The sequence below is a fragment of the Oncorhynchus mykiss genome, chromosome 30 (assembly GCF_013265735.2).
Source record: "Oncorhynchus mykiss isolate Arlee chromosome 30, USDA_OmykA_1.1, whole genome shotgun sequence".
NCBI classification, from domain to species: Eukaryota; Metazoa; Chordata; class Actinopteri; order Salmoniformes; family Salmonidae; genus Oncorhynchus; species Oncorhynchus mykiss.
In genome coordinates, this window is record NC_050570.1 from 9796460 (window position 1) to 9823558 (window position 27099).

The 27099-nt window shown below is 42.1% G+C and overlaps 1 protein-coding gene across 9 annotated transcripts in view; it reads right to left on the bottom strand.

The window, feature by feature from the left end:
- Nucleotides 1–27099, bottom strand: part of LOC110521284 (transcription factor SOX-6) — a 200384-nt gene that overhangs the window by 171502 nt on the left and 1783 nt on the right. For 6 of the 9 annotated variants that reach the window (XM_036969424.1, XM_036969427.1, XM_036969428.1 and 3 more), the window contains exon 2: nucleotides 4138–4202. The gene's annotated coding sequence lies outside the window, so the exon portion shown is untranslated. Of the gene's footprint in view, nucleotides 1–4137; nucleotides 4203–7407; nucleotides 7472–25176; nucleotides 25285–25313; nucleotides 25369–27099 lie in introns of those variants that run through there. The other 3 variants (XM_036969422.1, XM_036969421.1, XM_036969423.1) reach the window with 3 other exon arrangements.

Sequence of the window (27099 nt, forward strand, 5' to 3'; positions counted from 1 at the left end):
CTACTGTAATGTAGACAGGGAGAAAGACCATTAAAAGCCTACTGTAATGTAGACAGGGAGAAAGACCATTAAAAGCCTACTGTAATGTAGACAGGGAGAAAGACCATTAAAAGCCTACTGTAACATAGACAGGGAGAAAGTCCATTAAAAGCCTACTGTAATGTAGACAGGGAGAAAGACCATTAAAAGCCTACTGTAATGTAGACAGGGAGAAAGTCCATTAAAAGCCTACTGTAATGTAGACAGGGAGAAAGTCCATTAAAAGCCTACTGTAATGTAGACAGGGAGAAAGTCCATTAAAAGCCTACTGTAATGTAGACAGGGAGAAAGACCATTAAAAGCCTACTGTAATGTAGACAGGGAGAAAGACCATTAAAAGCCTACTGTAATGTAGACAGGGAGAAAGTCCATTAAAAGCCTACTGTAATGTAGACAGGGAGAAAGACCATTAAAAGCCTACTGTAATGTAGACAGGGAGAAAGTCCATTAAAAGCCTACTGTAATGTAGACAGGGAGAAAGACCATTAAAAGCCTACTGTAATGTAGACAGGGAGAAAGTCCATTAAAAGCCTACTGTAATGTAGACAGGGAGAAAGTCCATTAAAAGCCTACTGTAATGTAGACAGGGAGAAAGACCATTAAAAGCCTACTGTAATGTAGACAGGGAGAAAGACCATTAAAAGCCTACTGTAATGTAGACAGGGAGAAAGTCCATTAAAAGCCTACTGTAATGTAGACAGGGAGAAAGTCCATTAAAAGCCTACTGTAATGTAGACAGGGAGAAAGACCATTAAAAGCCTACTGTAATGTAGACAGGGAGAAAGTCCATTAAAAGCCTACTGTAATGTAGACAGGGAGAAAGTCCATTAAAAGCCTACTGTAATGTAGACAGGGAGAAAGACCATTAAAAGCCTACTGTAATGTAGACAGGGAGAAAGTCCATTAAAAGCATACTGTAATGTAGACAGGGAGAAAGACCATTAAAAGCCTACTGTAATGTAGACAGGGAGAAAGACCATTAAAAGCCTACTGTAATGTAGACAGGGAGAAAGTCCATTAAAAGCCTACTGTAATGTAGACAGGGAGAAAGACCATTAAAAGCCTACTGTAATGTAGACAGGGAGAAAGTCCATTAAAAGCCTACTGTAATGTAGACAGGGAGAAAGTCCATTAAAAGCCTACTGTAATGTAGACAGGGAGAAAGTCCATTAAAAGCCTACTGTAATGTAGACAGGGAGAAAGTCCATTAAAAGCCTACTGTAATGTAGACAGGGAGAAAGTCCATTAAAAGCCTACTGTAATGTAGACAGGGAGAAAGTCCATTAAAAGCCTACTGTAATGTAGACAGGGAGAAAGTCCATTAAAAGCCTACTGTAATGTAGACAGGGAGAAAGACCATTAAAAGCCTACTGTAATGTAGACAGGGAGAAAGTCCATTAAAAGCCTACTGTAATGTAGACAGGGAGAAAGTCCATTAAAAGCCTACTGTAATGTAGACAGGGAGAAAGTCCATTAAAAGCCTACTGTAATGTAGACAGGGAGAAAGTCCATTAAAAGCCTACTGTAATGTAGACAGGGAGAAAGTCCATTAAAAGCCTACTGTAATGTAGACAGGGAGAAAGTCCATTAAAAGCCTACTGTAATGTAGACAGGGAGAAAGTCCATTAAAAGCCTACTGTAATGTAGACAGGGAGAAAGTCCATTAAAAGCCTACTGTAATGTAGACAGGGAGAAAGTCCATTAAAAGCCTACTGTAATGTAGACAGGGAGAAAGTCCATTAAAAGCCTACTGTAATGTAGACAGGGAGAAAGTCCATTAAAAGCCTACTGTAATGTAGACAGGGAGAAAGTCCATTAAAAGCCTACTGTAATGTAGACAGGGAGAAAGTCCATTAAAAGCCTACTGTAATGTAGACAGGGAGAAAGTCCATTAAAAGCCTACTGTAATGTAGACAGGGAGAAAGTCCATTAAAAGCCTACTGTAATGTAGACAGGGAGAAAGACCATTAAAAGCCTACTGTAATGTAGACAGGGAGAAAGTCCATTAAAAGCCTACTGTAATGTAGACAGGGAGAAAGTCCATTAAAAGCCTACTGTAATGTAGACAGGGAGAAAGTCCATTAAAAGCCTACTGTAATGTAGACAGGGAGAAAGTCCATTAAAAGCCTACTGTAATGTAGACAGGGAGAAAGTCCATTAAAAGCCTACTGTAATGTAGACAGGGAGAAAGTCCATTAAAAGCCTACTGTAATGTAGACAGGGAGAAAGTCCATTAAAAGCCTACTGTAATGTAGACAGGGAGAAAGTCCATTAAAAGCCTACTGTAATGTAGACAGGGAGAAAGTCCATTAAAAGCCTACTGTAATGTAGACAGGGAGAAAGTCCATTAAAAGCCTACTGTAATGTAGACAGGGAGAAAGTCCATTAAAAGCCTACTGTAATGTAGACAGGGAGAAAGTCCATTAAAAGCCTACTGTAACGTCGACAGGGAGAAAGTCCATTAAAAGCCTACTGTAATGTAGACAGGGAGAAAGTCCATTAAAAGCCTACTGTAATGTAGACAGGGAGAAAGTCCATTAAAAGCCTACTGTAATGTAGACAGGGAGAAAGACCATTAAAAGCCTACTGTAACATAGACAGGGAGAAAGTCCATTAAAAGCCTACTGTAATGTAGACAGGGAGAAAGTCCATTAAAAGCCTACTGTAATGTAGACAGGGAGAAAGACCATTAAAAGCCTACTGTAATGTAGACAGGGAGAAAGACCATTAAAAGCCTACTGTAATGTAGACAGGGAGAAAGTCCATTAAAAGCCTACTGTAATGTAGACAGGGAGAAAGACCATTAAAAGCCTACTGTAATGTAGACAGGGAGAAAGTCCATTAAAAGCCTACTGTAATGTAGACAGGGAGAAAGTCCATTAAAAGCCTACTGTAATGTAGACAGGGAGAAAGTCCATTAAAAGCCTACTGTAATGTAGACAGGGAGAAAGTCCATTAAAAGCCTACTGTAACGTAGACAGGGAGAAAGTCCATTAAAAGCCTACTGTAATGTAGACAGGGAGAAAGACCATTAAAAGCCTACTGTAATGTAGACAGGGAGAAAGTCCATTAAAAGCCTACTGTAACGTAGACACGGAGAAAGTCCATTAAAAGTCTACTGTAATGTAGACAGGGAGAAAGTCCATTAAAAGCCTACTGTAACGTAGACAGGGAGAAAGTCCATTAAAAGCCTACTGTAATGTAGACAGGGAGAAAGTCCATTAAAAGCCTACTGTAATGTAGACAGGGAGAAAGACCATTAAAAGCCTACTGTAATGTAGACAGGGAGAAAGACCATTAAAAGCCTACTGTAATGTAGACAGGGAGAAAGTCCATTAAAAGCCTACTGTAATGTAGACAGGGAGAAAGACCATTAAAAGCCTACTGTAATGTAGACAGGGAGAAAGACCATTAAAAGCCTACTGTAATGTAGACAGGGAGAAAGTCCATTAAAAGCCTACTGTAATGTAGACAGGGAGAAAGTCCATTAAAAGCCTACTGTAATGTAGACAGGGAGAAAGTCCATTAAAAGCCTACTGTAACGTAGACAGGGAGAAAGTCCATTAAAAGCCTACTGTAATGTAGCGCTGACAGGTTTCTGGAGTGTTGCCTACCTGTGTGTCTTTAAAAGAGGCCTTTCTACGCCACACTGAAAGCTCCTATTGAGTGAATACAGAGAAACACCCTGACCAGAGTGGTGGTCCAGATCCATACGGGGAAGCTATCAAAAGCACTCTGTATGTGAACGACGAAGGCAAACTAACGGACACGTACAAAGTCAGGTACAGTTTGTTCACCTGAAACGTGACAACACGCAGAAATAAAAAGGAGTGTGCGCCACTGACATGACCATTCATACAAGACAGGTGCATTCCTTTGTGGCATAACATATGCACCAAGAAATCCCATGCTTTAAAGAGAAAGTTTCTACTTTTTTCCCCCGACTTCCCTAAGGCATTGTCAATTCCTCCAAACAGTTTTTAAATTCTTTAGCTGGTTATTTAGCAACATCTAGAATAAGCTTAACTTAAATCAAGTCAACTATCCCTTTAAGATAATGTCTTACAGAGTAGAAATTAGAATAGACTTAACACTTACAGCAGTAGAGAGACTTCAACACCTTCAGCTCACTGGTGGGTCAGAATTGGATTCATGAACGTCTCCTAAAAAAGAGCAAAAACAAGAGATAATTTAAAAACAACAATCAGTGGTGGAAAAAGTATCCAATTAACATACTTGAGTAAAATCCCATCAAAAGGATAGGATAGTAAAAGTATAAATAATTTCTAATTCCTTATATTAAGCAAAGCAGACAGCACCATGTTCTTGTTTTAAAAATGTTTGGATAGCCAGGGGCACACTCCAACACTCAGACCATTATTTACAAACAAAGCATTTGTGTTTAGTGAGTCCACCAGATCAGAGACAGGATGACCAGGGAAGTTCTCTTGAGAAGTGTGTGAATTGGACCATATTCCTGTCCTTCTAAACATTCTAGAATGTAACTAGTACTTTTAGGGGTCAGGGAAAATGCATGGAGTAAAAAGTACTTTATTCTTTTCAGGAATTTAGTGAAGTAAAAGTAAATGTTGTCAAATGTAAATAGTAAAGTACAGATACCCCCAAAAAACGACTTAAGTAAAAATATTTGAAAGTACTACTTAAGTACTTTACACCACTGCAAACAATCACGTCATTACATTGATATAAAAAATGCATACACACATGGACAGCATACAATGATTACAGGGTCATATCTTGCACACTTGATTGCCTTTATGCCATGTTGACATTTGTTCATGGAGTGTGATTTGTGTATTCTTTATTGGCCAGAGAAGAGATAGGAGAAGAGTGTAACATAGGCAGTGGGTCGGAATCGAACCCACGCCAACACTGACACAGTCCTCCCAGGCCACACAGAATTGTCACTTCATCTGCTATTGTTTTGATTGTAATGAGAAATATCTCATTGGGTTCTGTGTGTATAATTAGGATTCGCTCAGTGTGTGCCTCTAAAAACTAAATGTCAGAGCATTTTTAATAAACTACACTTCTTCTAGTTGTTTATCTAGCGTCTCCATCTATAGCTATGCATATAGGCATGCAATGTGCTTCTATACCTGCTGCCTATCCAACAGAGAGCCTCAATGTTGGACAGGAGAGGCAGTGTAACGTAATGGTGCACACACACGGCAGCACATAAATGACAACGCACACTGTATGCAGGCACACAAACCCAGCAACACACCCAACATTAAGATTATTGAACACAGCTTTGAAGTTGGGCATTTGTTAAGCCTTCTCGTAACGGGAATTACTGTCGAGGCCGCCGAGATAGGTCCCTCTGTCCTCATAAATCTGGAGGGTTAAGAAGGCGGCACCCTAGTCCCTATAGGATGTACTACTCTTGACCAGAACTCTATGGGCTCTGGTCAAAAGTAGTGCACTACATAGGGAATAGGGCTCTGATCAAAAGTAGTGCACTACATAGGGAATAGGGCTCTGGTCAAAAGTAGTGCACTACATTGGGAATAGGATGCCATTTGGGACGTAACGAAGAGTCACTGCCCGACACTGCTCTCACACATCAGTGGAAACATACCAACTAGTCGTGTGCGACTATTTAGCTTCTAAATAGCTTTTCTCCCGCCTGTGGCTCTGCTGGTTACCGCAAGTTACTAGGGTCAACCTCAATTGATCCACACGCATCTCAAACTACCTGGGTTTGTGGCGCCACGGCAACAAATAAATACATCAAAGCAGGAGAGAGAGAGAGAGAGAGAGAGAGAGAGAGAGAGAGAGAGAGAGAGAGAGAAAAAACAAAATCATGGAATACACACACATCCAGCCTCCAACTGACATCAAAGTAAACTTTATACTGAAACTAAGAGCAATGCATAAACCGGTCGAAACAAACATGCCTGTGATTTTACAATTTGAAGCTAATTAAGAACAATGAAGGAAAGAAGCAAATACAAGGCACATTATATTTTATTCATGGCTTAAATCTAGAGAATTATTTTCTCTTAGAACCAACTTATTTTCTCTGAGGGCACAATTTAGAGCAATTCAAACAAGAACAACCCAGAGCCCTTGTGTTCTAGGGAGATCCTAAACTACTTAACAAATACTCAGCAGAAAATATAGCTAGAACCATCCAACTCATATCTCTGTTTCATGGAATAGGGTGAAGTTGCTCCTAGTCACTGATCTTGGGTCAGTTTTGCATTTATATTACTAAAGGTTGAGGATAGGATTGGAGGAGGGCATGCTGATCCTAGATCTGTACCTAGCCAACACTTTACCCCGGAGCCTGTTTCAAAGTCAGTTTCAAAACAATCACTGCCACATAAAAAAAAAATGTTTTGCCCTAAGTCGAGGTCCCTCGACTGCCGTTCACACTCTCAACCTGTCAGCTCGTCTGAACACGTTCCAAATATCTGCAGAACCAGTTATTCTCTCTTTCTCTCCTCTTTTTCTCCACCGCTCAACACACCCTCGCCACTCTATCGTCTGCCGCTGGTGGCCTCAACACCTGGAGGACGATTGTTAATCAGAAAGACAGCTGGCTACCCAGGAAGACAAGAACAAGCCACGGAACGGTGTGTGTGTGTGTGTGTGTGTGTGTGTGTGTGTGTGTGTGTGTGTGTGTGTGTGTGTGAGTGTGTGTTCATGTGTTTTCATGTACATGTGTGCAAAAAGGCGATGGAGAGAGGCCCAGAACACTGCTATGATAACCTTATTAATTTAGGTCTATAAATTTGCTCAGGAAAACCCAGAAAAACAAAGGAAGGCCTTCTCCTCAGAGAATATCCAGCAGATCATTTAGTTACTACCCACTGGACCCCTTCCAGTCTCACTCAGCCACAGCTGGTCGGAGCATTGGGCTGACAGTCAGGATCCACACACACAGACAGACAAACACACACGCACACACAAACACACACAGACACACACCTGCACTCTCATGCACATGTAAGCACAGACATAAACACACTCATCTCATGCACATACACACAGACAAGCCGACACAACCAGTCCCCCCCCCCCCCCCCCCCCTCACCACACACACACACACACACACACACACACACACACACACACACACACACACTTCCCACATCCACTCTAAGGTCTTGACATGCAAGGGAGAGATGAAGCTGTCCTGGGCCTCCCCTGACAACTGGGATATGGCTGCTACCTGTTTGGCAATGGTTCCAGCAGCTGTAAAATATTACTGTCCATGTTAGGCGAACGTTCAGGCAGCTATGGAACACACCTGTCTGAGTGAGGATCTGGCAATGGTGAAATGAGAGGGTAGACTAGCTAGCTACATGTTCGGCAAAAGTTCAAGTAGTAAAATTATACCTTTTGTCAAGAGACAGACAGGGACTAGGGGAAACACAGCACAGTGGAACAACCAGAAAAAAATCTGTGGAGAGAAACACACATGGTGCAACACATGAATACACGCATTCACACACACATCCAACACATCAAAACATCCATGTGCTGTTTCGTCCCAGTTGTCAATGCCGCTCAGAAAAGGGGAGACAAAGAGACACTGTGTAGACAGAGAGCGTCTCGATAACGCTTGCAGCCCATGAGCTTCGACATTGCGAGGTCAATGAGGCGTTGCGATGTCAAGCACAGCTCTACTCAGATAATGTATGTTGCACCACAAGCTAATCACCTGGTCAATTAAACTAGAATAGAGGTCAATTAAACTAGAATAGAGGTCAATTAAACTAGAATAGAGGTCAATTAAACTAGAATAGAGGTCAATTGATCCATAAATGATGTGCTGGTCACTGGATCCACTGAGAACTCACTATTTGTGCTACTGGTTGATGTCCCGTTTTCAAAGCCGCTCTTTCACTCATTTCACTCAAGCTACCAGGGTTGTGTTCATTAGGACATTAGGACTGTAGAAACATGCTTTCTTAAAACATTGTTTTTAAATAGTATCTCTCAGTTTCGGAATGCTTTCTTGGTGCCCACTGAACACAACCAAGATGTGAGTATGGATGAGAATTCCAAGTCAACACTTTAATGAGGGGAACAAGGTAAGGGATGCCTTGCATGACTGAAAAGCTTTGGAGCACGCTCACAAAAGACCTAGTTAACACTAGACTGGCTTAACTGACAACAAGCATTATTGAAGCAGTTGTTAACATGAAATATTGCAGAGGTGAGGGGCAAGTGGCAACACATCAGTCTCAACCTCACCCTCGCTCGGTACACTTAGGCAAGATTACATTATGCTCGCTGCTATTGTTCCCCTGGTCTTCAAGACAAAGCCTGTTCCACTCTGCAAATGCTCACCGAACGTTGTAAAAACAAGGGTGAATGTCAGAGAGAGTCATGAATAGGATTTCTCTTCTTTTGTTGGTTCTGGAGAGGTATGCACAAGTACATCATTGTGTGAGAGAGAAGAAAGGAGGACCTGTGAGGGAGTCGGTCGAGGAGCCCTGTGAGGGAGTCGGTTGAGGAGCCCGACAGTCTTCGCATTAAAAGACCTACCATTTGGAAAAAGTGGATTCTTGGCCCCAAACAGAGTTCTGGGAAAACAGACCCCTGACAGACCCCTGACACACCCTGAAAGGCAGACCTATGAACTCATACAGACCGTAAATCAGAGTGATAACAATACCAAAAGAGATGCACCTTAACTTGAAACCTTTGAAAGTACGAATACAAAAGTCAGAGGGAGAAAAACACAAAGAAACAGTTCCTGACCTGTGTGGAGATATCAGAAGAACCCATAAAGACCACAAAACACAACCAAGGGAACAGATCCCAGAGCAGTGTCAGACCTTGACAGCACTGTATCAAACTGAGGTTATACAGCATCAACAGGTCGACTGTGTCATGGCCCTGTATCAAACTCTTTAAACTGTCAGGGCAATTAGCAACCGCCATGCTTTAATTTACAAGGCCAGAGCAGGCCTGTAATTAATTGCTGTGTGCTATAAATGTAAATGAGTCCAGTGGGGAACAGGGGAAACTAAAGTTAATTTTGTGCAAATCTACACATTTTGCCATGGGGTGTAGAGAAAATGGTGCAGTTTTAAAGCAAGTTTGCTGCAATTCTACAAAATGTTCCATGTGTCGGATAGAAGATTTAGCAATTTTATAACAATTTTCCTTTAACTATGGGGTGAAAAGGACAATGAGCTGCAATTCCGATAATTTGACCATGATTACTAAATTTAGATAGCTGGCCGCTAGACTAGTTGCCCATCCCTGGTCTAGCTAATTCTCCAGTGGGCTTAATCTGCGAGACAGGGAAATTATTTAGTGGGGAACACAAACCCACCATATGATGGAACGCAAGGTGTGTTGGGGAGTTGAGATGGGGGAGTTAGAATATTCTTTGAGATGGGAGAGCTAGACTAGTCTTTGAGATGGGAGAGCTAGACTAGTCTTTGAGATGGGAGAGCTAGACTATTCTTTGAGATGGGGGAGTTAGACTAGTCTTTGAGATGGGGGAGTTAGACTAATCTTTCTTAAACCTCCTGAGTGTAGGGGGCAGTATTTAAAAACATTAAAAACATACCCAAAGGAAACTGCCTATTTCTCAGGCCCAGAATCTAGAATATGCATATAATTGTCAGATGGGGATAGAAGATACTCTAAAGTTTCCAAAACTGTCAAAATATTGTCTGTGAGTATAACAGAACTGATATTGCAGGTGAAAACCTGAGGAAAATCCAACCCGGAAGTGCTGTTTTTCCTGAAAGCTCTCTGTTCCATTGCCTGCCTTCGCTCCATTTAAAGGGATATCAACCATATTCTCTTTCCTATGGCTTCCCCATGGTGTGAACAGTCTTTAGACATAGTTTCAGGCTTTTATTTTGAAAAATGAGCGAGAAAGATCACATCGCGTCATTGTATGGCTGGGTGCCAGCAGCGTTTTGCATGCGCAACAGCTTGGAGCAGACATTTCTCTCTCTCTCCTTTTGTCCCGGTTGAAATATTATCGATTATATATTGTAAAAACAACCTGAAGATTGGTTATAAAAAGGTTTGACATGTTTCTACGAACTTTACGGATACTATTTGGAATTTTCGTCTGCGATGTCGTGACCGCTTGAGCCTGTGGATTTCTAAACATAACGAGCCAACCAAATAGAGGTATTTTGGATATAAAAATAATCTTTATGGAACAAAAGGAACATTTATTGTGTAACTGGGAGTTAAGTGAGTGCAAACATCCGAAGATCATAAAATGTAAGCGATTCATTTTATTGCTTTTATTGACTTTCGTGACCAATCTACTTGGCTGCTAGCTGTTTGTAATGTTTTGTCTACTGAGAGAGATGTCCTTACATAAACGCTTGGTATGCTTTCGCCGAAAAGCTTTTTTGAAATCTGACATGCCAGGTGGATTAACAACAAGCTAAGCTGTGTTTTGCTATATTGCACTTGTGATTTCATGAGAATTTAATATTTTTAGTAATTTAATTTGAATTTGGCGCTCTGCAATTCAGCGGATGTTGACTAAAATGATCCCGCTAACGGGATGGGTGCATCAAGAGGTTTTAAGTCAGGAAATGTCAGACAAGCGTTTTCACTGTAAAGTTCCTCGTCTTTAGAGTGGGGTTCTGAAGCTGCTTTCTCAAAGGGGTGAGGACTGTACCTTGTGGTGCCCCAGTTTTCAGCATCGCCACAGTCTTGTCACAGTCTCTTCACAGTCTCTTTACGGTCTCTTTACTGTCTCTACTACCTTTTTTCTAAAGACAAGCTTCTAGGGTGCTGACCAATACTTTAATCAAGTGAAATGCAAATTTGGCGGAACGACCCTAAGGAGGTTAAACAGGTCAAGTAGGAATGGGTGTGCTTGAGAGGGTGTGATTAGATAAGAGGCAAACAAAGATATATCGATCCTCAAGGTATCCACTTTGCTAACTTCATCATTCCCACGGATCCTAATATTGTGTGTACGTGAAACACGTGAGTTCTTCACTCTTCTGATTGTCTGTTTGGGGGGGGGGGGGGCTTTCAATTGCCTGTCAGAAAGGGGGCGTATGTCTTTTGAAGTTGTTCGACACCATCAAAAGCACCCATCATTATCATGTTTCATCTGACCCTACCTCTTATAGAAGTGTGTTACACAATGACATAATAATTTATGGCTGCTCTTTTTCACCAATCTGTCTCACAAAAGGTTGGCGCTTAACCCTTTTCCTGTGTGCACCATGAACAAGCAGGCACAGGGCCCATTGTGTGTTGAGAGTGGCGGGAAACACACGTGAAGTTTAACAATGTAGGGTACGAGTTAAGCGAGCAACACTTCAACACAGAGACCTGGGCTGCCACAATAGAGTCTTTATGACATAAGCTTCTTGTCACTGTGGCTCTTTAGAAAAGCAGATGGGATTTTTCCTACAGCATGCATCCAGCAATAACAATTGACATCACAAGCCAGCCTATATTTGCCATATTAAAAAGGGGGACACAGTGTAAGCTCCCTGAGAAGGAGGCTACACTGCACAGCCAGCTGAGGCAGCTATTTTCCAGTCCTCCTGAAGGGAGGTCCTTACAGAGGGAACCAAGAAGTTGGGAGGCTACAGAAAAGTACTTCTCCTATAGCTACACTTGCTTTTAAATCTTTGTAAGTCCGGCAAGCCAGAGGAACCACTCTGTGGTCGAATTGTAGGTGAGTTGGTTAGTGGTTTCTCATGGTGAATGCTAACACAAGGCTAACGTTACTGCGGGTGCTGAAAGGCCTGGTAACACAAGGTTAGCATTAGCGGTGCTAAAAGCACAAGAGTTGGGTCCCATGAAATGCCTGTAATTCTATTCAGATGGGCTGCTGTACACACTGCTACCGTTACAAGAAGGGGGGGTTGAGTTACCCTTTGATACAGTGGACCTCAACTTCCATCAGTCATATCGTATACATGAGGTCACATGCAGTCCAGTAGCAGTCCAGCCCCGTCAGCTGTACTGGTGCCAAAACCCCTGTTCAATACTCTGTCATCCAAAAACAGTATAACTCAGCAGCCCAGCAACTGTACACAAATAAGGCATGGGAGAAACATGTAGCCTACTACTTGTCTCTTGAACTGTGTCCCATCGTTGGACTCATAAAAACAGACTACCATGTTATACACCTAGTCATGCTCAAATGTAGGGTTGTCAATCAAAGTGTACTAGTGCATTTCTATTCTGGGTTTCCCAACCCTTTCCCCCTGGCCTATCCCCCTCTCAGGCCTCCAAACAGAGCCAGTCTTATTGTAGGCCCCATCCCTTTCCCCCTGGCCTATCCCCCTCTCAGGCCTCCAAACAGAGCCAGTCTTATTGTAGGCCCCATCCCTTTCCCCCTGGCCTATCCCCCTCTCAGGCCTCCAAACAGAGCCAGTCTTATTGTAGGCCCCATCCCTTTCCCCCTGGCCTATCCCCCTCTCAGGCCTCCAAACAGAGCCAGTCTTACTGTGGGCCCCACCCCTTTCACAAACAGAGCCAGTCTTATTGTAGGCCCCATCCCTTTCCCCCTGGCCCATCCCCCTCACAGGCCTCCAAACAGAGCTTCTTACTGTGGGCCCATCTCCCTCCCAAGCCTCCAAACCGAGCCAGTCTTACTGTGGGCCCATCCCCCTCCCAGGCCTCCAAACAGAGCTTCTTACTGTGGGCCCATCTCCCTCCCAGGCCTCCAAACAGAGCTTCTTACTGTGGGCCCATCTCCCTCCCAGGCCTCCAAACAGAGTCAGTCTTACTGTGAGACCATCCCCCTCCCAGTCCTCCAAATAGAGCCAGTCATACTGAGGGCCCATCCCCCTCCCAGGCCTCCAAACAGAGCCAGTGTTAATATGGGCCCCTCCCAGGCCTCCAAACAGAGCCAGTCTTACTGTGGGCCCCTCCCAGGCCTCCAAACAGAGCCATTCTTACTGTAGGCCCCTCCCAGGCCTCCAAACATAGCCAGTCTTACTGTGGTCCCAGCTCTCACCACCACCTCATAATGACCACAGTTTGATTAAAGGCCTCTCTCCAAGCTGTAAACCACGGGAACAGCCTGCATTGACAGCTGGCCACCGACCAATGAGCGTCGGCTATAGGGGCATGCTGGGTGGAACCAGCATCCTTCCCCAGGCGCTCTGACCACATACCCGTTTGAGGCCTCACACCCTGAGCGGTGCCGCCCCGCCCCATTAGTAGTGGCCACTGTGCAAGTGGTGAAGTGTGGGCTGGTAAAGCTGAAGGCTGGAGCTTTTCATCCAGGCACCAAAATATGTTGCACAACATCTCGACATGACCACACATACTATGGCACATATCAATACATATTCCATCTTTGTGGTGAGACCCCACCCACACAAGGCCCTGTCTCTACAAGACCTTGGAATACTTTTGTGTGTGTGTGTGTGTGTGTGTGTGTGTGCGTGCGTGCGTGCGTGCGTGCGTGCGTGTGTGTTTTATGCCAGTGTATCCATCTGTGTGTATTATTCTCTGTGTGGTGTGTCCCAGCTTCAGCAGCCCTTTCAGATGGTCAGAGAGGCTCATGGTAACTGCATGGGAGGCCAAACCACAAACCCTCGCTACAACATTTCAGCACATTTCCCTTTTTCAACCACATCCAGAATAAGACTAACTCTAAATGTACAGTATGTTAATACCACAGAGAACAAATCACAGGATCTTGTAAAAGAGCCATTTGTCAATGGTGCACTGCTCAGGCTGGAGGTTCAAATCCAGCTCTGCCAATAGGATTCATGGAACACATACATTTAAAAAAGCTCTTAACTCAACATCTAATTCTTGCAAACCATTGTTAACAGTATGTTCTTGAACACAAACGGTATTAACACTAGTAATAACATGATGATAAATAGAAATACCACTTAGACAGCCTTGCAGGTGGTAACCACTGTGGTGTGCAATGATCGAGCCAAAAGCAGCGTTGCTCCCAGCGACTCAAGAGAACTCTCGAGGTGACACACACATGTCCACCTGGAGACGATGTGGCGCAGACAGACAAACATCAACACCTTCTCACTCTTTGTTGGCCACGTCTGGTGTCAGCCTTTTGACCGTGCGTAGAGCACACAATGAAATGCGTGGGAGTGGAGCCTTACAAAAGCTAGTCTATGTTTTGTTATTTGATATGGTAACTTGTTCACAGCTTTCTTCTACAGCGCCTCTTTTGTTCCATAAGGAAGGCCATTTTTCTTCGCCTGACACATGGGAAAGCCAAGCTTAGCTTCATTATGATTTGTTTTCCATTTTGATCCAAGTCAAGTGTTGATATTTTCCTAGTTACCCTTTCTGCATTCTGTCGGCTGGCGTGCTCGTGGAAGACGGTGTCGGGGAATGTAAGCTTCCTGGTCTGGAGACCATTCATAGCCTGTTTACAACCTGTTCATAGCAGGTTCATGCTGCATGTCTCATTCCTGGAGACCAACCATAGCCTGTTCATAGCCTGTTAATAACCTGTTTATAGCCCATTGATGCTGCATATCTCATCATTCCTGGAGACCATTCATAGCCTGTTCATACCCTTATAACCTGTTCATAGCCATTTCCGGTTGCAGGTCTCATCATTTAGGATTGTTTTGACTGGAAGTTGAAGATGCAAAGCAAAGTTCTCTGAACTAAATCTGCTGCCACCTTCTGTCTTCCAAACAGCTAATGAGGTATTATGACAATCTACTAATTAAGACATTTATGCTGCAGTGGAATAAGAGGGCTTTACGTTTCACTGACGGCCAGTCAATATTCAGTCACTACTCAGTCACTACTCAGTCACTACTACTCGGCCATCTCACTCTGTCAACAATCCAAAAGTCAGCACGTCATTGGCTAAAACCAAGGAGACCAACAAATTCAGCAGTTTTCTTCCAGAGGATTTTTTTGACACATGCCTTTGTCTGCACCTCGCAAGTTAAGACATCAGTGCCTTTGTCTGCACCTCGCAAGTTAAGACATCAGTGCCTTTGTCTGCACCTCGCAAGTTAAGACATCAGTGCCTTTGTCTGCACCTCGCAAGTTAAGACATCAGTGCCTTTGTCTGCACCTCGCAAGTTAAGACATCAGTCAATGACTGATTGAGAAAATGTATTTTCTCTTTTATAATGATTCCGTCTTTGAAAAAAGCAGGAATAAAAATGTACGATGCCAGGAGTTCCAGGGGCCTCATTGATAAACCGAGCAAACGTACAAAATATACCCCAAAATGTGTGCCGCAGTTATCCTGCAAATGTTGACGTGAGCATGTCCTTTCCTGCACACAAACTTTTAAACCATGCGTGTGCACACCTTCTAATCTAGTGGATGAATTATTGTATTGTAAGTATTACACTACATACCAATGGGGGCTATGATGACACACGTATTCAGAAAATACATAATGCAGCCATTTGCCATTAGTGAGAAGAACTAAAATAAATCGAGGGCGTTATATTTTTTTGATTTAAACTAATTAGACATAATAATTTATTTTATTTTATTTTCATAACCATTGCAGAATATATTCCTTACATTTTCTGGCCGTGATGGGTTCATATTCCTGAAGTACCCATATAACAAATCAACATGCGCATCTCTCGTTTAATTGGGTCTATGTAAATAGATAGGCTATACATTGACCTATACAGTGCCTTGCGAAAGTATTCGGCCCCCTTGAACTTTGCGACCTTTTGCCACATTTCAGGCTTCAAACATAAAGATATAAAACTGTATTTTTTTGTGAAGAATCAACAACAAGTGGGACACAATCATGAAGTGGAACGACATTTATTGGATATTTCAAACTTTTTTAACAAATCAAAAACTGAAAAATTGGGCGTGCAAAATTATTCAGCCCCTTTACTTTCAGTGCAGCAAACTCTCATCAGAAGTTCAGTGAGGATCTCTGAATGATCCAATGTTGACCTAAATGACTAATGATGATAAATACAATCCACCTGTGTGTAATCAAGTCTCTGTATAAATGCACCTGCACTGTGATAGTCTCAGAGGTCCGTTAAAAGCGCAGAGAGCATCATGAAGAACAAGGAACACACCAGGCAGGTCCGAGATACTGTTGTGAAGAAGTTTAAAGCCGGATTTGGATACAAAAAGATTTCCCAAGCTTTAAACATCCCAAGGAGCACTGTGCAAGCGCTAATATTGAAATGGAAGGAGTATCAGACCACTGCAAATCTACCAAGACCTGGCCGTCCCTCTAAACTTTCAGCTCATACAAGGAGAAGACTGATCAGAGATGCAGCCAAGAGGCCCATGATCACTCTGGATGAACTGCAGAGATCTACAGCTGAGGTGGGAGACTCTGTCCATAGGACAACAATCAGTCGTATATTGCACAAATCTGGCCTTTATGGAAGAGTGGCAAGAAGAAAGCCATTTCTTAAAGATATCCATAAAAAGTGTTGTTTAAAGTTTGCCACAAGCCACCTGGGAGACACACCAAACATGTGGAAGAAGGTGCTCTGGTCAGATGAAACCAAAATTGAACTTTTTGGCAACAATGCAAAACGTTATGTTTGGCCTAAAAGCAACACAGCTGAACACACCATCCCCACTGTCAAACATGGTGGTGGCAGCATCATGGTTTGGGCCTGCTTTTCTTCAGCAGGGACAGGGAAGATGGTTAAAATTGATGGGAAGATGGATGGAGCCAAATACAGGACCATTCTGGAAGAAAACCTGATGGAGTCTGCAAAAGACCTGAGACTGGGACGGAGATTTGTCTTCCAACAAGACAATGATCCAAAACATAAAACAAAATCTACAATGGAATGGTTCAAAAATAAACATATCCAGGTGTTAGAATGGCCAAGTCAAAGTCCAGACCTGAATCCAATCGAGAATCTGTGGAAAGAACTGAAAACTGCTGTTCACAAATGCTCTCCATCCAACCTCACTGAGCTCGAGCTGTTTTGCAAGGAGGAATGGGAAAACATTTCAGTCTCTCGATGTGCAAAACTGATAGAGACATACCCCAAGCGACTTACAGCTGTAATCGCTGTAAAAGTTCAAGGGGGCCGAATACTTTCGCAAGGCACTGTATCTCATAGGCAGTGTGGTTTATGGCCTACAGACACATTTAACAGGTGAACATCAAGACAGTTGATATTCTACTTGGAAGTATGTATGCTACTACTGTGTCTAGCCTAGTGAAACTTCAAATTGTTTTACATAGCCTTAGACAATATTTCAGAATTAGTGGGCAGTCCAGCCTATTTAGGTTGGGGGGAAAAGTGAATGCAAAACAGTGTTGAATTCAAAAGTTCTGCTGACAGGTCCACACCACACCAGGTCCACACCACACCAGGTCCACACCAGGTCCACACCACACCAGGTCCACACCACACCAGGTCCACACCACACTAGGTCCACACCACACCAGGTCCACACCACACCAGGTCCACACCACACCAGGTCCACACCACACTAGGTCCACACCACACCAGGTCCACACCACACCAGGTCCACACCACACCAGGTCCACACCACACCAGGTCCACACCTATTCTGCCATCCTTTGTTTTCTTTTTCAGACACTGTCACGGTCCTTTGTCAGATACAGCAGAAATTACTGCTTATATAAAATACTTGACAGTATGGGTAGGCTACAGCACTGCTGTGCGATAGGAGTGTGACATCATGGCCTATTTCATCTCAGAGCCTATACCAAGGCAGGAAACACAATAATCTATTGATAAACCAAATATTGAACAACATGTCATCCTTTGTATAGAAGTGTGAGCTGTAGCCGGTTGTTCTGGTCTCCGATATACAGTCGTGGCCAAAAGTTTTGAGAATGACACAAATATTAATTTTCACAAAGTCTGCTGCCTCAGTTTGTATGATGGCAATTTGCATATACTCCAGAATGTTATGAAGAGTGATTAGATGATCAATTAATTGCAAAGTCCCTATTTGCCATGCAAATGAACTGAATCCCCCCAAAAATTTCCACTGTATTTCAGCCCTGCCACAAAAGGACCAGCTGACATCCTGTCAGTGATTCTCTCGTTAACACAGGTGTGAGTGTTGACGAGGACAAGGCTGGAGATCACTCTGTCATGCTGATTGAGTTTGAATAACAGACTGGAAGCTTCAAAAGGATGGTGGTGCTTGGAATCATTGTTCTTCCTCTGTCAACCATGGTTACCTGCAAGGAAACACACTCCGTCATCATTGTTTTGCACAAAAAGGGCTTCACAGGCAAGGATATTGCTACCAGTAAGATTGCACCTAAATCAACCATTTATTGGATCATCAAGAACTTCAAGGAGAGCGGTTCAATTGTTGTGAAGAAGGCTTCAGGGCGCCCAAGAAAGTCCAGCAAGCGCCAGGACTGTCTCCTAAAGTTGATTCAGCTGCGGGATCGGGGAACCACCAGTACAGAGCTTGCTCAGGAATGGCAGCAGGCAGGTGTGAGTGCATCTGCACGCACAGTGAGGCAAATACTTTTGGAGGATGGCCTGGTGTCAAGAAGGGCAGCAAAGAAGCCACTTCTCTCCAGGAAAAACATTGGGGACAGACTGATATTCTGCAAAAGGTACAGGGATTGGACTGCTAACGACTGGGGTAAAGTAATTTTCTCTGATGAATACCCTTTCCGATTGTTTTGGGCATCCGGAAAAAAGCTTGTCCGGAGAAAACAAGTTGAGCGCTACCATCAGTCCTGTGTCATGTCAACAGTAAAGCATCCTGAGACCATTCATGTGTGGGGCTGCTTCTCAGCCAAGGGAGTGGGCTCACTCACAATTTTTCCTAAGAACACAGCCATGAATAAAGAATGGTACCAACACATCCTCCGAGAGCAACTTCTCCCAACCATCCAGCAACAGTTTGGTAACAAATAATGCCTTTTTCAGCATGATGGAGCACCTTGCCATAAGGCAAAAGTGATAACTAAGTGGCTCAGGGGAACAAAACAGCAATATTTTTGGTCCATGGCCAGTAAACTCCCCAGACCTTAATCCCATTGAGAAAAACCCACAAATTCTGACAAACTCCAAGCATTGAGTATGCAAGAATGGGCTGCCATCAGTCAGGAAGTTAATTGACAGCATGCCAGGGCAGATTGCAGAGGTCTTGAAAAAGAAGGGTCAACACTACAAATATTGATTGACTCTTTGCATCAACTTCATGTAATTGTCAATAAAAGCCTTTGACACTTATGAAATGCTTGCAATTATACTTCAGTATTCCATAGTAACATCTGACAAAAATATCTAAAGACACTGAAGCAGCAAACTTTGTGGAAATTAATATTTGTGTCACTCAAAACTTTTGGCCACTACTGGACAATCAATCTTGCAGAATGCACAGACAGGCATCCGATATTGACAGCATGTTTGTTTTAAAAAGTCACTGTAAATTATTTTTCCAGCTCCCTTCAGAAATGTGATCAAATATGTTATTTCCCTTCCTTTTACACACTGCCGTGGCCTAATTCCAATTGTGCCAAAGTATACACCATAAAAGGTGAATGGAGGGTGTTATTGTCACCATAAAAGGTGAATGGAGGGTGTTATTGTCACCATAAAAGGTGAATGGAGGGTGTTTTCCGGACAGAGTTTTATTGTTCTTTCATGAGCGCACAGTTTATGTATGGCGTGGGCCTATGTATGGCGTGGGCTTATGTATGGCGTGGGCTTATGTATGGCGTGGGCTTATGTATGGCGTGGGCTTATGTATGGCGTGGGCTTATGTACGGCGTGGGCCTATGTACGGCGTGGGCCTATGTATGGTGTGGGCTTATGTATGGCGTGGGCTTATGTATGACGTGGGCCTATGTATGGCGTGGGCTTATGTATGGCGTGGGCTTATGTATGGCGTGGGCTTATGTATGGCGTGGGCCTATGTATGGCGTGGGCTTATGTATGGCGTGGGCTTATGTATGGCGTGGGCTTATGTATGGCGTGGGCCTATGTATGGCGTGGGCTTATGTATGGCGTGGGCTTATGTATGGCGTGGGTTTATGTATGGCGTGGGTTTATGTATGGCGTGGGCTTATGTATGGCGTGGGCTTATGTATGGCGTGGGCTTATGTATGGCGTGGGCTTATGTATGGCGTGGGCTTATGTATGGCGTGGGCTTATGTATGGCGTGGGCTTATGTATGGCGTGGGCTTATCGATGGCGTGGGCTTATGTATGGCGTGGGCTTATGTATGGCGTGGGCTTATGTATGGCGTGGGCTTATGTATGGCGTGGGCTTATCGATGGCGTGGGCTTATGTATGGCGTGGGCTTATGTATGGCGTGGGCTTATCGATGGCGTGGGCTTATGTATGGCGTGGGCTTATCGATGGCGTGGGCTTATCGATGGCGTGGGCCAAGTTGATAAATCTATATATTTTTTAGACGTACGTATTATTTTCATGGCGCACGCAGATATTTAGTGTGATATTTACAAAACGGTTAGAAATGAGGCCCCAGACAGTACAGCGGTGAATATAAATACATGCCACTGATCTGGTTGGCACACACCATGTGGGTGTTTGAGTGCCTGTAGATCTCCCACAAATTCAACTATGGATCTCAAAGCCAATTCCACTTTATTTTTTAATCCCCTCTAATCAGGGTCTGATTTTTTTACATAACCTTTATTTAACTAGGAAAGTCAGTCAAGAACAAATTCTTATTTACTATGACAGCCTACACCGGCCAAACCCAGATGACGCAAGGCCAATTGTGCGCCACCCTATGAGACTCCCAATCACAGCTGGTTGTGATACAGCCTGGATTTGAACCAGTGTGCCTGTAGTGACACCTCTAGCACTGAGATACAGTGCCTTAGACCGCTGCACCACTTGGGAGCAATTGATTCGATTTTATTTCACTCTAATTTTAGCATTGAGGTTTAGATCTGTTTTACAAGGGAGCCCTGCATATACACTATTTATAAATACAACATAATACAAAAATGACCAAACATTTCCAATCAACAATTCGATTGCATAGTCAGAGCTAGTAACAGGGAACTTTGTCATTCATCATTGGATTGGCTCTGGGTTACTTCATTGCTGGCTCATGTCATTTCCTGTGGGCTTTACACGGAATCCTCCAGGTATTATCTTTGAAAGCCTAAATAAACATGGTGGCCGATGATTAAGATGGCTGCTGATACAGCGGTTTTCTCCCTGTTGGGTGGTGCTGGAAGTCACAGTTTGGAGGTTGTGTTGATAGTGCCACGGTCCTTTGTTGAGGCCTGTTGTCTAAAACCACTCAAAAGTACTGCTACATTCTCCCTATGCTGTAGCCTGCAGGCACGGCCAAGTGCCACTTTTAGCTTCAGAAATGCTGGGAACATGTTCAAGGATTCCCTCAAAGACAAGACTACCATGGGTTTAATGTTTTCAAAGGGGGACAGGGGTCAAAGGAGAGCGATAAGGGGATCACAAAGAGGAGAAATACGTGTTTTGGAGACTAGAGACACAGGAGAATTACTGCTATGGGTTGGGGAATGAAAAAGCACTGGTTTGGTTTCTGTGAGTTTAAGGGGTATGTTCTTCCAAGATATCTAATGGCGAAGTACATTTAGGGAGAGGGGCGCATACACACTTAACCTACAGGGCACAACCTGGGTAGCCCTTTCCTGCAGTCAATGAAGCACCCTTTTTGGCCTCATGGGTGGAATGTTATTCATATTTTTCATAATTTCATAATTAATAAAGTTATTATATTTTACGACAAAAATACGGTGTCTCTATCGCTAACAGTTTTATTGTTCAGTCTTCTGTGATGTATATCAAGTGTAATATTAGGATGCAAACTCAAAATGGAATACTTTTCAACTCTATATCTGACATGGTAGATAATACAGGTTTCTTATTTTTTTAAAGCACATAACCATATATGTGTGAGGTGTAGACTTTTGTTTCAAAGTAGTTTTGTTTAGGGCAACCAAGATTCACTCTGTGTGGCCCTGATTTAGTTCACTGCAGTAAAAGGTTCAATCAAGGTTGTTTCAAAGTAGATTTGTTTAGGGCAACCAAGATTCACTCTGTGTGGCCCTGATTTAGTTCACTGTAGTAAAAGGTTCAATCAAGGTTGTTTCAAAGTAGATTTGTTTAGGGCTACCAAGATTCACTCTGTGTGGCCCTGATTTAGCTCACTGCAGTAAAAGGTTCAATCAAGGTTGTTTCAAAGTAGATTTGTTTAGGGCTACCAAGATTCACTCTGTGTGGCCCGGATTTAGCTCACTGCAGTAAAAGGTTCAATCAAGGTTGTTTCAATGTGATTTGTCAATGTATTGGGACTTCAGAAAATATTCACACCCCTTGACTTTTTCAAAATGTGTTACAGCCTGAATTTGACATTTATTAAACTAACTTTTGTCACAGGCCTACACACATTAGCCCATAATGACAAAGTGGAATTATATTTTTGACATTTTTATAAATTAATTAAAAGCTGAAATGTCTTGAGTCAATAACTATTCAAACCCTTTGTTATGGCAAGCCTAAATAAGTTCAGGAGAAAAAAGTTGTGTAACAAGTCATATAATAAGTTCCATGGACTCACTCTGTGTGCAATAATAGTGTTTTTTTTTATGACTCTCTCATCTCTGTACCCCACACATACAATTATCTGGAAGGTCGAGCACTGAATTTCAAACACAGATTCAACCAAAGACCAGGGAGGTTTTCCAATTCCTAGCAAAGAAGGGCACCTATTGGTAGATGGGTAAAAAAAGCAGACATTGAATATCCATTTGAGCATAGTGAAGTTATTAAATACACTTTGGATGGTGTATCGATATACTCAGTCACTACAAAGATAAAGGCGTCCTTCCTAACTCAGTTGCCAAAGAGGAAGGAAACCGCTCAGGGATTTCACCATGAGGCCAATGGTGACTTTAAAACAATTACAGAGGTTAATGATTGTGATATGAGAAAACTGAAAATGGATCAACAACATTGTAATTACTCCACAATACTAACCTAATTGACAGAGTGAACAAACTAAGCCTATACAGAATAAAAATATTCCAAAATATGTTGAATTTGTACCTTGGAAACAATGTAAGATCTTCAACGATCTGGAGAAAAAAAAAGACTGGGCAGCACCTCCTACTGGAGATCTTCAGTTATTCATTTGGTATCGTATCCAGGACTTTAACCAATCCCAGCCTTGCTTATTAGCTTTCATATTTGTCACTGACTACTACCAATGTGCTATGGTCAGAATGATGGTTGAGAGATGTCTTAATAACTAAATATACACTCTGTTGCCAACAGTCATTCCAAAGAGTAGGTTTAACAGGGCCTATTATCTGTTACCATAGTACTTTATAAGTCACAGAAGAACACCTGCTCTTTGCATGACAGACTGATCAGTTGGGGGGGTATAGTATCATCATTTATACTATTTAAGCTTATATAGAATTTGCTAAGTCATCAACAGCTTTTGTTTCAAGTCAACAAAGGGTTCAACTAAAAATACACTATACATAAAGGGAAAGGAAAGGGAAAGGGGGATTCCTAGTCAGTTGTACAACTGAATGCATTCAACTGAAATGTGTCTTCCACATTTAACCCGACCCCAAGGGGCTGCCTTGATCCACATCCAGGCCTAGAGTTTCAAGCTTTGGTTGATTTCAAATGTAATCTTGAAGTTAATCATTAATATTTTGGATTCATATCTCCATCTAAACCAAAAAATAAAACCTAAAGAATAGGACTAAATCAAACTATATTTAAAGTTTGATTAGATCAATTTTGTCTTATTGTTAACTTGTATTTTTTGCCTGAGATGGAAACATGATTCCAACATATAAATGATTAATTTGTAAACAAACTGGATATTGAATTATGTTTGGTTGTCAAAGTAAACAAATATAACACATTTAAAGAAATGTATCTTCTGATTGGATAGTTCCATCTGTGCCACTGATTTAGTCTGGCTTTAATTCCAGCTTGTCCACAAATTAATAATTAATATGTTGGATTCACGTCTCCATCTCAACCAAAAAAATCTCACTTGATTTTTGAATTGATTTAGTCCTATTCTTTAACTATGATTATTGGTTGAGATGGAGACGTAAATGCAACATAACATATTATTAATTTGTAGACCAACTGCTAATTAAGCCTTGTTCACACTGCAGGCCTTAACGCTCAAATCAGTTTTGTTTTTCAAATCCATGTAGGAATGGTTGTGGATCCACGCAGTGGTTGTGCTTTTATATGGTTGAAAGCGCAGCGATAACACATTGAAAATTCAACGAACTTCTGGCTGTCTTTGAGTGGGAGAAAAAATGGTTACAATCTCCAAGTTCAACGTCTCAACTAAATATGACCCACATTTCCACGTTGAAATGACCTGGTGTGCCCAGTGGGAAGTAGCTCTTGCAGGACGAAGCCCAAGCACAGTTTGGGTTGTCATTATTGCTGGTTTGTCAGGTACGATCCCATTCAGACGTATAATTGGATGGTTGGGGAGCAGGTGTTACAGCAACAGCCCCCAAAAGGATAGGTCATCATCAGAACCATTGAGAGTAAGCAGGAGAAAGAAAATGGGCAAAATGGGAAATCGGGCTCCAAGGTCATATGGTGGAGGGAAAATAGAAAGCAATACAACCCCCCCCCCCCCCCCCCCCCCCCCCCCCCCCCGTAACTGGCATTGTGGTTGAAAACCTTACAGGCATCTGCGGCTGTATTTCAAGTGCTCATTCACTAGAGCTTCGACCTTTATTTTTCGGCAGCAAGACTGCAATTTGGGTGTGTCGTAGAGCCGCAGATAAGTATAGGCTGGCGAATATGTAGCCTACTTACGACGTGGAGAGAAATACTTACGGCTAAATGTTTAATGTCTGTTTGTACAGCATGTCCAATTTAGGTGTCTTTTGAAGGAGCCTGACAAATAATTGTGACTTTCTGACTTTGACATCCTAGAATAAAGCTGTTTGTTAATTTCCAATTTCAAGGTGACTGGCATACTTTATCTAAAAACAACATACAGAAAAAATGTCCTTGATTTAGCTCATAGAAATAGAATACATACATCGTGTTTCAAAGCAGCATGAGATTCATCTAATTAGGACAAGCCAAACAAAATGACAACAAAAGAACAGGGTCCGAATAATGAGGAAAAACAAGCAACATTAATAAATATGAATTCTTTAACAAATGTATATTAGTCATTATGAAAACTATTACGTGTCTCAGCGAAACATACCTGGTGTCCATTGCTATGTTATTACCATTGTAATAACCATCAAATCCTGCAGGCAAGCTGCTATTGAGAGCAGCCAATTGTGACAATCTAAGTCCATAACTTACATTCTCTCTCACACAGCTGTTAAACACCCTCACCTGTAAATCGCCTGCAACTGTTTGCCCCTTTTCGTGTTGCTAAGAGAACGTCACCCTAGATGAAAGAGAAAGCCAAAAGGTCCTTTCACTACATCTACTCTTTCACTCTGCTGTAAATGGAAACTCTTTTGACGTCAGCGTTTATTTTCATTTTGTATTTAATTTTATTTTTTATTTAACCTTTATTTAACTAGGCGAGACAGTTAAGAATACATTGGTATTTACAATGACGGCCTTATCGGAGATTTCTGAAAATAACTCTTCATCCTTATTCATTTACAAGTCACAGCAAATGTTTCAATGATTTTGAAGTGCTGATATAATCTGAGGGAAACAAGCTCAAAAACACAGTGTCTTGAAGGCCATCTGCAGTGAACTTAGAGAAAAAGATCAGAACCGTAGTTGTATGGCCTATTGTATGTTCTACACAATCACAATGCAAATTGCATCTTTCAGTTAGATTGGGGAAAACATTTTCTAAAACCACATTATTAAATAGAAGACTTATATAGGATCTCTGACTAAAACAACATGATCCTATCATTTTTATATAATAGGAAAAATAAAATGGAAGTCAGAATCATAAGTAAAAATGACAGCTATTGGGTACAATATAGCTTAAGGACAACATCTCTCTGGAATGTTCATGTGACAAGGGTCTATGGGAGAAGATCCTCTGGTGTTTCTCAAAATTGGTAAGGACCTGAACTCATGTTTAGCCTAATGCGTATTGAACTACTTTATATGTAATGCTAATATTTTATAAATGCTCAGTATCGACACAGTAGGCCTATCTTCAAATGAACTTCAAGATTGAAAGCATCAAAACATCCCCAGTGAGCAGACAGCACTGCACAGCTAGCGGTACATTTGATTCTGTTCACCAGCATAAAAACTCTGCACAACTCGAAAAGTATTAGTTTAACCAAAGATATCCAGAAATGGCTTTTGATATACATTTATCCACAACAAAAAAACACAATCGCTAATCATAGCCTAAATATGAGACAATGAGTCACAGTTCTCAATGCAAGATGTATTACTTTACTTTAAAGTATGTATCATTTTAGGCCTATGTGTTTTTTAAATATAGGCATAAATAGTTGGACATGATAGCCAAACCTATAAGCACTTGTATGATGGGACCAATTCAATAAAATACATGAATTCTTAGGTTTATAGGTTACTGTAAAAGTTCAGTGCGAAAGGATAACGAATGCTTCATTTGTGTCAAATTATATCAGAATTGACTGCTGAATGAACGACAAATGAACGGTCAACTCAAATGGTCGATATAATGCAACAGTAGGTTGGCTAAATCCAGGCGAGTTGCAAGTGCGCAGTGACTCTAAGGTTTCCCAGACAGTGGATAGCACAGCCCTTGTATAAATGCCGTCCCGGGACAATGTGCTGAATTGGCAGCCTATTTATAAATCTGCCATTTGGACGTGTACGGCACTCTAATGCCACTTTACCTTATGAGGGAACTTCAACCCAGAGCACCTGCTCAAAACAAAATGCCATACGAGATCAACTTCAGCCCCGCGGTCCGTGGACGGTCCCGTCGTCAGATTGTTTTTCAAACAGACACTATTTTACAACGGGAATGTGCTTCTCAATTGGTCAACCATGCATAGAGTACAGACAATTAACCTTCGCTGAAGAGTATTGGCACCGTTAAAATCAGGATAAACAATCGAAATGTGTCCAAATGGCAACAAGGCTACTGCATTTCAATTGTAGATTATTTAGAATACAACTTGAGTGGAAGGTTGTGCCCTTTATA